Below are 12350 nucleotides of genomic sequence, written 5' to 3'. Positions count from 1 at the left end.
ATATATTGTTTATATACACTAATACAGAAATAAGAAGGAGGAGTGTTTCATTGGTTGGTCACTTTTCCATAGTTATAGACATTTAGTGAGGCTTGGTTGACAGTGAATGATGCAGTTACAGGGATAGAATGTGAGGGCTAAGTATGAATAATCAAGTGGATTAAACTTGCAGCACCTTATTAATTTTAAATTGAATTTTACTTCTCAGTTTTTTTTGTCTTTTTTTTTTGGTTGACAGTACCTTCAGGAAGATATTTAACACAAACAAAAAAAAGATCTAAAACATTTCCACCAGCCATTGTTTATTTCATAAACTGAAAGTATTTGATTGACATAGATGTGGAAAAGGCATATGACAAGGTGGCCAGAGAAAAGCTCTTCAAAACACTACAAATATATGGGGAAAATGGAACATTATACAGAGTAATACATAGTCTATATTTAAGCTGTAAGTCAGCAGTTAGAACTTAAGGAAATACAGGAAGTGATTTGATGTAAAATCAGGGAACAATACACATTATCTCTACTCTATTCATCTTCTGTATGGATCACGTTATGAATAAAAAGTGGCATCAGACCTGATATTAGAATTGGAGATATCAAACTTAGCTCTTTGCTTTATGCAGGTGATGTTGTATTCCTAAACACATCTAGTGCACGTCTTCAGGACTCAAATTAAATCGAATAACAGTTGTAACAAATTTGCCTTGAAAATCAGCAATAAAAAGACCAAAACTATGAATGTATAATGAACACATCAACTGCATTCTTAATGAAGAGCCTATTGAAAAGTAAAATATTTCAGCTATTTAGGCACAGTTTTTAGTGAAGATAGCAAGTCTGGGAATAGACAACAGAATAAACAAAGCTGGTATGGTGAGTAGCCAGTTGAATAAATCTATATAGAATAAGAGAGAAATTAACCATAACACCAAACTAGCAGAATACAAGATAGTGTTCAAACCAGTTTTAAATTATGGATCTGATAGTTGGGTTAGAAATAAAGCACTTGATCAAAGACTAGAGACCACTGATATGAGGGCTCTGAGAAAAATTAAGGGAGTGAATAGATGGAAGAATCATATTAAAAATGAAGATATTAGAAAGGAAATTGATATTGTGAGCATTCAAGAATGTTTCAGCAGAGCTAACCTAAGATAATATGGCTACTTAAATAGAATGGGTGATTAAAGGTTAGCAAAACTGGTGTTTGACGCCGATGCCACCCAGACCTTAGGAAAGATACTAAGGTCTAGGTGGATGCAGTCAGATATGCCTTAGAAGAACAAAATTTAAATATGACAATGTAAAATCTCAGATAAATGTCATGTTTAACATGTTCATTTTTACAAGTTTTATTTGGTGAGAAATTATTATTTGTGAGAAATACATGTGTGTTATGTTAAGTTATTCAGTATGGTAATTACGTACTCTATTATTCAAACTGCCTTGTGAGGTAAGAATTGCAATAATGGCAGATGTATGTGCGTGTGATGTGGAGTTTTCTGTGAACTCGGGATCAGACATACACATTGGCTGTGGAAAATTTTGTATAAAAGCTATAATAAATTTAGTTTAATCCTTTATCCCAGTGAGAGCAAACAAAGTTTGTGCCTGAAAATATCTTCAGGACTGAATATAGTGTTGTTATCTTACCTGGGTAAGTAGTACAAGCTATTGGTAAGACAGCTTTTGTGAGTGTAAACAAAATGAAAGAGCAAGTGTTATATGGAGATTCTTTAGTAAGAGGTGTGATAGATGAGAGGTTCACAAAATCGTACCAACCTGGTGCGAACATTAAGGATGTAAGCAAGTCTATTAGAGTGCAAAAGCAGAGGGTAAAGAATTGATAGTAGCAAGAACGAATGATTTGAAAGGAGACAAAATGGCTATGGGAGAGGATTTGAAGGAATTACTTGAGGTAGCAAAAGAGAAGAGTGAGAGAGTTAGGATGGCGAGTGTGATGCCGCAGTATAACACTGAAGAGTACAGAAGAAGGGCCAAAATTGCTAATGACTTATGCAAAATGGATGGAAATTGAAACTGGAGAGAGAGAGAGAATATTAATGTATTAGTATTAGTAATGTATTAATGTATTATTAGAACACAGCGAATGTTAGTAGAGTGAACAGTACTGCAGTAGCATGGAAAATTATGTTTTTAATGTTGAACGTAAAAATAGAGGAGAATGAAATAGACATTAATAAAGAAATAGCATGCTTGAATGTTATCCTTCACAGGGCAAAGCGAAAAACTGAAAAATTGCAGACGTAGCAAAAGATTAACAGGGCTGAAAAGAAGAAGGAAGCAGGTAGTCTGAAGTAATAATAAAGACGGAGTGAACAAACAAGAAAAATAAGTTAAGGAGAAAATTATATACCAAGACTCAATTATCAGAGAAGTACTTAATGAAAGTGTGACAAAAACCGAGTTTCCCAAAAATTCATGATATTAGTCATGCCATCCAGATGCAAAAAGTAAGTCGAAGGAAATGATTGCTTTGGTTGGCACAAACGATTTGAGATGCGAGAGGTATTCTGTAAGAGAGGATGTAAAGGAGTTATTAGAAAAGGCAAAACTGAAGAGCAAGAAGGTGAAAATTGCAAGTCTCCTACCATGCCATCATAGAGGTGAACTGAGGAGGATGGTGTTGGTAGCCTAATGAGTCTATACATAGGTTATGCACAAGAAATTATGTAGGATTTGTGGATCTATGATCTGTGTTTGACAGAAAGACAGATTTGTACAGTGCTGATGGACTGCATCTACATGCTTTTGGTGTTAGGTATCTAGAGAGTTTTTGTTCCCCGAGCATGCTGAAGCACAAATTCAGGAAAATTAAGCAATTAGGGTGGAAGCAGGTGAGTTTGTGTGAAGGTACCCATGAGGCTAGTGACTGTGAGAATGACCAAGTGGGAAATCTAGTCTCTCAAGCAAAAAAATTGAATAGGGTAGTCAATTCAGTAAAGGGATGCTGCAGTTTCTATATACTAATGTGAGAAGTAGCAGGAACAAGAGGAAGGAGTGGCTTTGGGAAGTGCAACCTCACCAAAAGTTATAGACATTAGTGAGACTTGGCTAACAGCAGATGTAGTTACAGGGATAGAATGAAGAGTTTAGTATTTTCAGCAAAGATAGAATGGGGAGGGTACTGCTGATGACAGCAGATAAATTGCAGCCAAAAAGAATAGGATATAGGCAGGAGAGTGGCTATTCATTTGAAGCAGTCTGGTGTGAGATTACAGTCAGCAAGAAAAAATATACAGTTGGTTTTTGCTATAGGCCAAGGAGTTCCACTCCTTGATCTGGAAAACATGCATTGATAAATTAGTACAATGAGTTCTAGATGAAGTCCCTCATAATAATCACTTCAAGTGATTATTATGGGGGACTGCAACTATGGAGATATAGACTGGAAGGAAGAAATACCATGTGCAAAAAGAAAATGGAATTTATACACCTATTAAGAGATAATTACTTAAGACACCATGTGATGGAGGGGACTACAGGTGGGTAAGTATTGGATCTGGTCACAGGATCAGAGGAGCTATCCATAACCAAGGTGACCACATTGCCTCTGATTGATGAAAGTGACCATGTGGTCTTGACTTGGGAGATTGTACAACACAAGGAATATTCTATCAAGAAGGGATATATGTGGAACTACAGGGCAATTGATTTATGAGAAGCTTGGGAAGAAGCTAAAATCTGTGCCATGGCATAAAATACTGCAGGGTTAGAATGTCAGTAGTGCATGGGAGATAGTTAAGGGTCATCTAGAGGAAGCAATATTAAATTGCATTTACCCTACCTGATTTACCCTCCTTACCTTACCTAAGGTAAGGAGGGTAAATCAGGTAGGGATTAGATGCATGAGTAATATCATTAAGCACCAGCTGCAGAAGAAGAAATGCTGTGGAGGGCATATAAAGAGAAAGATGACCAGCAAACTCACAAACAATTCAATCTCAGGCAAAAAAGGTGACCAGCATGGCAAGGAATGCAAAAGCAGATTATGAGAAGAATCTAGCTGAGCAGGTCAAAGGAAATCCTGAAAAGTTCTTTCATTATGAGGCAAGTAAGAAGAAGAATGACTATGGAAGATTAACCTTAATGAGTGATGATGGTCACAAGGTGACAGAAGCAGATAAACTTTGCATGGGTATATTATCATAGTGAGGTTACTGCTTTAATCTATGTTACAGACACCAATGTGGGGACAGAGGTCAATGAATTGGAGGTTCTTAGGATATTGCAGAATTTGAATGTAAACACAGCTGTGGGATCAGATGGGATATCAGCTAGGGTTCTGCAAGATTGTGCAAGGGAACTGGTAATGCCTTTGACTAGGCTCTTTAAGTTGCAGCTCTGTTAGAGTTCCAAGGGAGTGGAAAGAAGACAAAATAATTCCTTTGCATAATAGGGGTTCTAAGACTGCAGTAGCAAATTATAGACCAATCAGTATCTCAGGCATGGTGGTAAAAGTACTCAAAAAATTTGACCAGTGAAAAAAAAAATTCAAGAATGGGTGGATAAAAATATGATATCGTATGAGAGGCAACATGGCTTTGTGTAGGGTTTGTCATGCCTTAATAATTTACTTGTTTTTATACTACACTAACAACAGAGTTGGATGAAGAAAATGGCTATACGATGATTCTGTTGGATTTTGCAAAGCCATTCAGCAGAATACCACATGGAACTCTGTTATGCATAGCAGAACAAATGGGGATAGATATGACACTGGTTAAGTGGATAAGAGGGTTTATTTATTTGTATGGCATGAATATCAAAATGCAGTACAATACACTTTAATAACATATAAAATTAAAAGTCAGAAGTTATTTTAAAAACCAATAAAATTAAAAGGTTACATCCATATTGGTCAGATAGTTCACAGCTTTGGGTATAGCACTTAAAAAGTCCAATTTGTCTCCAGAATATGCTCTGAGATAACACTGAGTCACAATATGGTTCACAGTTTGTCTCTGAGCTCCACAATCACAATGTGGGGATGGTCATTAACCCCATTTAAAAAGCATGTCCGCACATACACCATGACCAGTTCGTATTCTATTAAGCTGAGTCCAGGATTTTCGTGGGAGGTGTGAGCAAGCATCAAAACTTTCTTGTAATTCATTGAGAGAAAATTTTGTGATGTCATCTGTCTGGCTCTCCCACTGTTCTTGCCACTTTTGCTTCAAGTCAAAGTTAGAATGTAGTAGTAGTAGTAGTTGAGCTAATTGTAGTGGTGGATGTCTTGATCTCAATCATTGTACACTTAAGTCTGGGAGATCTAAATGTATTGGTAGGGCTGTGTTCTCCAAGATTTTCTTATACTCATGTAAGAGGGTGATAAGAGGGTGACTGCTGGACAAGTATCAAAATGTGGTATATGGAGGGGCAGAATTGAGGTGAAAACAGGTGACTAGTGGTATGCCACAAGGTTCAGTGTTGGGACCACTGCTGTTTAATTTGTACATAAATAATATATATGAAAGAGCCTGAAAGGATATATTCAGATATTTGATGATGATGAGAAATTAGGTGGAGTAATAGTTAACGAAGGCAATGGAGAGCTTTCAGGACAATTTACATGGGCTGTCAGTATGGGCAAAAGATAATGGATATCAATGTAATGTGGAATGTAAAGTTATGCATTTTGGGATAAACAGATTACAAGCCATGTATCACATTGATGGCACTGCCAGGAATTGGCTGGAGATTTAGGGGTGGTGGTAGACAGAGAGTTAAAGTTTAGAGGAAATACTGCTAGTTGCCAAGGTAGCCCATAAGATTACTTGGCTATTGAAAAACACATTAACAAGTAGAGATAAGGAAGTTGTTATTCTCTTTATAAGGCCTTGATATATCCACATCTGGATTACAACGATCAAGTCTGGTCTCCTGGGTTTCTTGGGGGGGATGAGGAAGTAGTGGAGAAGATTCAAACGTCAGTAACCAAGATGGTGAGTGGTCTGTGGAATGTTCCCTATGAAGACATTGCGAGTGTGTGGATTGTAGAAGTTGGTTGATAGAAGGAAAAGAGGGGATATGACAGAAACATTTAAGTTGCTTATAGGGTTTTATAGGATTGCACGGGAAATGTTTCAGCACTTGGCTGGAAGGGCCAGAACAAGAGGTCATTCCTGGAAGTTGAATAAAGGGGTGGTTAGTAGGGATGTGAGAACTAGATTTTTTGCTTGGAGAGATGTGATTGAGTGGAATAGGTTACCAGAGCAGTTGTGAGTGCTTTATCTGTTAATGGGTTCAAGGAGAGGTATGATACATTGTATGGATAATTTGGGTCTCCTGCAATGAGTCTTTGGATTCCATGGAAGTGCCCACACAATAATGATAATAATAATTATTATTATTATTATTAAACAAGACCTCATGGAGTCAAAGACTCATCTAGGAGGTCCTTTTATCTCACACACATCTCATCATACCGGGTCTTAAACACATTCAAACTCCTTGCAGACACCACACTCTCAGGCAAGGCATTCCAATCATTCACAACTCTGCACGAAAAAAACCTGCCTCTCACTCCCCTACTCACACCCTCTTTATACAGTTTCCAGGGATGACCTCTGAAAATATCTGTCAGGAGTGGGATAAGTAATTCTCTCTCTCTAAAGAGATAGACTTCATATTCTCTATAGAATTAAAACTAGTAAATTAATTTCTAACTTTTCAATAGATACAGATAATTAATCAAATGGCCAGTCTAAGAACTGTACATTATGAGCTCAATAAAATTCTTTCCCTTCTCTAAAATTCTTTTTCCCTGACCAAGTGAAAAACTACAGAATTTTCAGATGACAATAAGAGAATTTCATTTGTAGCACTTATTTTATTGTTTTTGTCATTTGTTAACGCTGCCTTATCTCTCAAATTCCTTAGAATAAAAGGTAAAAGGCCTCACTTAATATACTTGCATATGTCTGCTTTCAGTAAACAAGTTTCCTTAATGTATCGTTTTCTCATTTTTCCGAAGTAGACATGACAAATAATCGCTCAGACAATAAGAATATATTTAATTGAGCAGTTCCAAATACACTTCCAATAAGGGGAATTTTTCTGCAGATTTCATATTGCTTCTTGGAATATAATTTGCTTTTCATTAAGCACAAAGTATTCTCTCTAATCTACAAAGGCTTGATATTATATCCTTCAATTATTAACTTCAGACTTCCGTATCCTTGGAGAGAAATTAAAGATGCATATAAAAACTTTCCCAAGATTGGAGAACTTAACATTTATGTGACATTTTTACAATTCCCATTATAAATGTGAATAAGCATGCTCAGAGGTTATAGGATTACATGTAATTTACAATATCCCAGAAACTTACTGAACACACATATAATACCACAACTGAAATTATTAGTAATTATTTGCCTTTAATGAAAATAATTCTATTCACATCTACATCTGTTCTTTCTCCCCCTCATATCTCTTAGGAATGAAATTATACCAATGAAATATAGGATTCTCCTGAATTAATGGCTTATTATATATCCATATTTGGTTATAATGGAAGAATCTACAGAATATGTCACATCTGCCAATACACAATACAAGATATACCAATACCAAAAAAAAATCTCATTGTTGGTCAAAGGCAGTCTGAGAAGTTTCTTCTCACCCTTTCACAAACCTGTTAAATAGGATGACAATATGGAGAAAAAGATAAGAAATACTAATTTAATGTGAAAAGTGTAAATTTATACATTTTGGAATTAAAAGATTAGAAGCTTCGTACTACACTAACGAAGTTGTATTCAGGAAATTGATGAAGCTAGGAATTATGGGACATTTAGGTGGACAAGAAATTAGTTGAAGTTCAGAAAGAATATTGCAAAGTGGCCAATGTAACTCATAGGATTACTTAGTTATTGGGATGGGGATGCAGAAGTTGATCGATAAGTGGAAAAGAGAAAATATGACAGAAATAAGATACTAAAAGTGTTGAGGACTGACAGATGTAATTTTTCAGTACTTGGTGGAATGGAGGAAGGAAGGAAAAAAGGAAATTTGAGTGTGGTGGTAATGGGCTTAGAACTACATTTTTTAATTAGAGAGTGGTGAATGAGTGGAATGGGTTGCCCAAGTGTTGTGAGTGCTTTGTCAGTGAATTCATTCAACGAGAGGTATAATGGGTATTGTGAGGATAGCCTGGACATCCCACAATGAATCTTCTGACTCCATGGAAATTTCCATGCAATAACAATAATAAAATTACCTTATCTTTACCTGGAATCTATCAAGTTCCTCACTTGTGCAATTTTCCTGATTTTGGTCATAATGTTAGCCTATGTAGTAGAGGATTACATCATATCAGTTAAACCTCATATGTCCAATCCTGAACACTATAATGTCGATACTAATCTCAGGATTCTTTGGGCAGATACATAATCTACATGAAGGTGCTTTAAAATATAAATGTGGTTTCAAGAAATGTACAGAAACATTACTCCACTAGCCATCTAAATTTTACAGAAATGAAGAACTATTATCTATAGTCCTTCATTTCTCCTAATATTTGTGTGATTTTTTTTTTTGGCGATTTATCATATTGAATTATATAAAATAACTGCTTAAGTATGTATTTGTTTTTATCTATTTTACTGTTATTTCTCTATTATTCACACACACACAAATGATATATACTAATAATGTTTTGTTTAGTCACTAACGTATAGGTGCTGGCATCATGATGACATCTATTATTTTCACAGTTGTATCCTGCTGCTTTTGAATTGCTACAGTTATGTTCTTGTTTCATGCTGAGATATTGTGCAAGGTGTACAGTACAATATTTGTTTTTCATTTTGATGTGAACAGTAATCTTTCAATCTTTGTTGTGGTTACATATTTTCTTTAATTATGCAACATCCACATGTATAGTTAAATGACAGAATCATTACATATCACACAGCACAATTTCTACTTACGTTATTAGCAAGAAAGAAGTAAACATCTATTACTCTTTTCTAATATATACTAGCCTTACAGTGCATGGAGGCTCAAGTGTCACTTACTTCAGGATGTCAAAAGAATATTCATTAGTTAGACTTGGAGAGAGAGAATACTTGGAAGGTACATGTATCTTAGCCATTCAATCAGCTGTTGTTACAGAAACATGCCACAATTGTTGCACTTTTTTTATTATATAGAGAAATAAAGTTGTTTGTTAGAGTTTGATATGACATTATACATGTTTTTATGAAGATTATTGTTTTATTTATTTTACTATTATTATTTTTTTACCATTAATATCTGCTATTTATTTATTTTTCATATTAAAAATTTTCATTTTTAGTATTAATATTTTATTATTTATTTTACTTCCCTCAGAAATGATAATGTAAAAAAAGCTTATAATTCAACATTTGAAGGTTTAAAATATTTTCTAAAATTATGAAAACATAATATATGTCTTTTACAATTATATTATGATAATGTGCTCACCATCAGCTTCAACTACTAGTGTATTGTGCATGTCAAAATCTGTTTTTAAATTATATTTTAAATTGTTATTTAAAGAGTCATTTTTAAATAAAACACAAAAAAGAATAGGAAAGAACTTCAAAAGATATATTTCGGCGATTACACCACATTCAGTTATATAAAACACTGAAATAATAGTTCCCGACAAATTTCGTAAATTGCAGGATTTACATCTTCAGGGGGTAAATAATATAACTTAAAGTTTAAACAAGAGAATTAATAAATACAAATCATAACCGTCTGGCTATTCATAAAACTCAAATAACAGAATGCAGATATATAACGTTATTGATGTTGAACAATACTGGACGATGTCACGTGTTCTTGTTCTCATTCATACAGTCCGAGCTCAGATTGAGGTAGATTTTTTATTAGAGCTGACCACACTTGATGGAGAATTAAACCTTGATTTTTATTGCACTGGGTTGGGTTTTTAGCATAGCAACTTCTTTAAATTTTCTTATATAACTGTTGTTTTCTATGTATGACATCGTGGTTTTTTGACAGAGTACATCGTGTCCAGTGGTATGGAAAGCAAGACCTGTTTTTTGTTCTCTTTTGCATTGTATGTCTTTTTGGTGTTCAGCCATGCATATTTCTCCAGATCTTTCTGTCTGTCCTATGTAGCAAATCCTGCAAGAGCAATGGATTTTGTAGACTCCTGGTTTTTTAAGAGGATGATGAGGTGGTTTTGGTGGATGTAGGAATCTTGAGATTTTTTCCATAGGAAGGAAGGCTACTTTTATGTTGTGTTTGTTCATTAATTTGGCTAGCTTATCTGTAACATTTTTGATATAAGGAAGTGAGATTGCGTTTTTGTAATCCTGTTTTATTGTGTTGTTAGCTAGAGGCATTTTGAGGATTCTCTTGATGGTTTTTGTTTCATATCCATTCTGTTGGAGGATTTGTGTTAAGTATTTTAGTTCTTCATTACATCTTTCTTGTGTGCTGGAGATGCTCTGTCTCGAAGAGTTTTAATTAAGCTTATTTTTTGTGAAGGATGGTGGTGTGAGGTTGCATTTAGAAATCTTCCAGTGTTTGTCGGCTTCCTATATACTGAGAAGGAGAGTTTACTTTCTTCATTAACTTCTAATAGAATATCCAGAAAAGGAAGTATTTTATTTTTTTCTTGTTCTAAAGTGAATTTTATGGTGTTGTGCAAATTGTTGAGATAATCTTTGAAATTGATAAGTTCATCTGTTGTTCCACTGAATATGATGAAAATATCGTCCACATAGCGTAACCATATTTTTGGTTTTTTATGGTGATTCTTAAGAGCATTGTTTTCAAAATTTTCCAGAAATAGGTTTGCTAATACCGGTGATAATGATGAACCCATGGCCAGTCCTTCTTTTTGTTCCCAGATTCTATCTTTATAGGTGAAAAAAGTATTGTTTATACAATATTTAAAAAGATTCAAGATGTCCAGAGGGAAGAGATCTTCTAGGAGATTCAAAATTTCTTGTCTTGGGACGTTTGTAAACAAGCTGATAATGTCGAGACTTGCTAAGATGTCTGTTGGACCAATATGTATATCTTTCACTTTTTCTACGAAATGTTTACTATTTTTTATGAAGGAAGATGTTTTTCCTATATGTTGTGAGATAATGTTGGTGAGGTATTTCGCCAAGTTGGAAGTCGGTGAATCTCTTCCATCTACTACTGGCCTTAAAGGTATATCTGTCTTATGGATCTTTGGAACACCATATATTCTTGGTATCAAAGGATGTTTTGATTGTAACTATTTTTTAAGTTCTTCCGTCCAGAGAGGCTTTTTTTATTAGATCATTTGTTTTTTTGTGTGTAGGCCAAGTCGGGTCTCTGTCTATGGGTTTGTAGGTGTTGATATCTTCCAGGAGACTTTTCATTTTGTTATCATATTCTGTAGCATTTAAAACGACAGTTGCATTGCCTTTATCTGCTTTTAATATGACAATATTTTTGTCATCCTTGAACTTTTTAAGGCAAACATATTCATTGTAAGGTAGGTTCCTGCGAGGTAATCTGCTTTTTAATAGTAAAGCTGTACTTTCTATGCGGATAAGATCTGCCATGTTGTCCGGTAGATTTCTAATTCCTTTTTCTATTTGTGCTATGATATCAATTTTTGGAAGGAAACGTGGGGTTATGGCGAAGTTAAAACCCTTAAGAAAAAGATTATTCTCCTCTTTTGTTAGGACTCTCGAAGAAAGATTAATAACTACTTTTGAATGATCTAGTTGTTTTTTATGTATTTCCTTCTTCTGAAGGAGTACATTGAACTTATGAATTAATGTATGTTTCTTCTGTTCTGATAACTATTGCTTTGTTAAATGTAACACTATCAATGTTATCCCATAGGTAGGATGGAAGAGATGTGGCCAGTTCATTATGAAGAGAAAAAGTGTTATTACTAATTAATGCTAATTCAGCTATAAAAAATTTCCTTTCTGGATATTCTATTAGAAGTTAATGAAGAAAGTAAACTCTCCTTCTCAGTATAGGAAACCGACAAACACTGGAAGATTTCTAAATGCAACCTCACACCACCATCCTTCACAAAAAATAAGCTTAATTAAAACTCTTCGAGACAGAGCATCTCCAGCACACAAGAAAGATGTAATGAAGAACTAAAATACTTAACACAAATCCTCCAACAGAATGGATATGAAACAAAAACCATCAAGAGAATCCTCAAAATGCCTCTAGCTAACAACACAATAAAACAGGATTACAAAAACGCAATCTCACTTCCTTATATCAAAAATGTTACAGATAAACTAGCCAAATTAACGAACAAACACAACATAAAAGTAGCCTTCCTTCCTATGGAAAAAATCTCAAGATTCCTACAT

General features: G+C 34.6%; 1 protein-coding gene across 1 annotated transcript in view; it reads right to left on the bottom strand.

Moving 5' to 3' along the window:
* The window catches only part of LOC150105146 (multidrug resistance-associated protein 1-like), a 475014-nt gene that overhangs the window by 248285 nt on the left and 214379 nt on the right, over nt 1–12350 (bottom strand). The window lies entirely within an intron of this gene.

Source organism: Typopeltis vanoorti, chromosome 7, assembly GCF_054136105.1.
Source record: "Typopeltis vanoorti isolate ZY-2024b chromosome 7, IOZ_Tvanoo_1.0, whole genome shotgun sequence".
NCBI lineage: Eukaryota > Metazoa > Arthropoda > Arachnida > Uropygi > Thelyphonidae > Typopeltis > Typopeltis vanoorti.
Note: the sequence above shows the minus strand (reverse complement) of the source record. Positions and strands in the feature narration are given on the sequence as shown.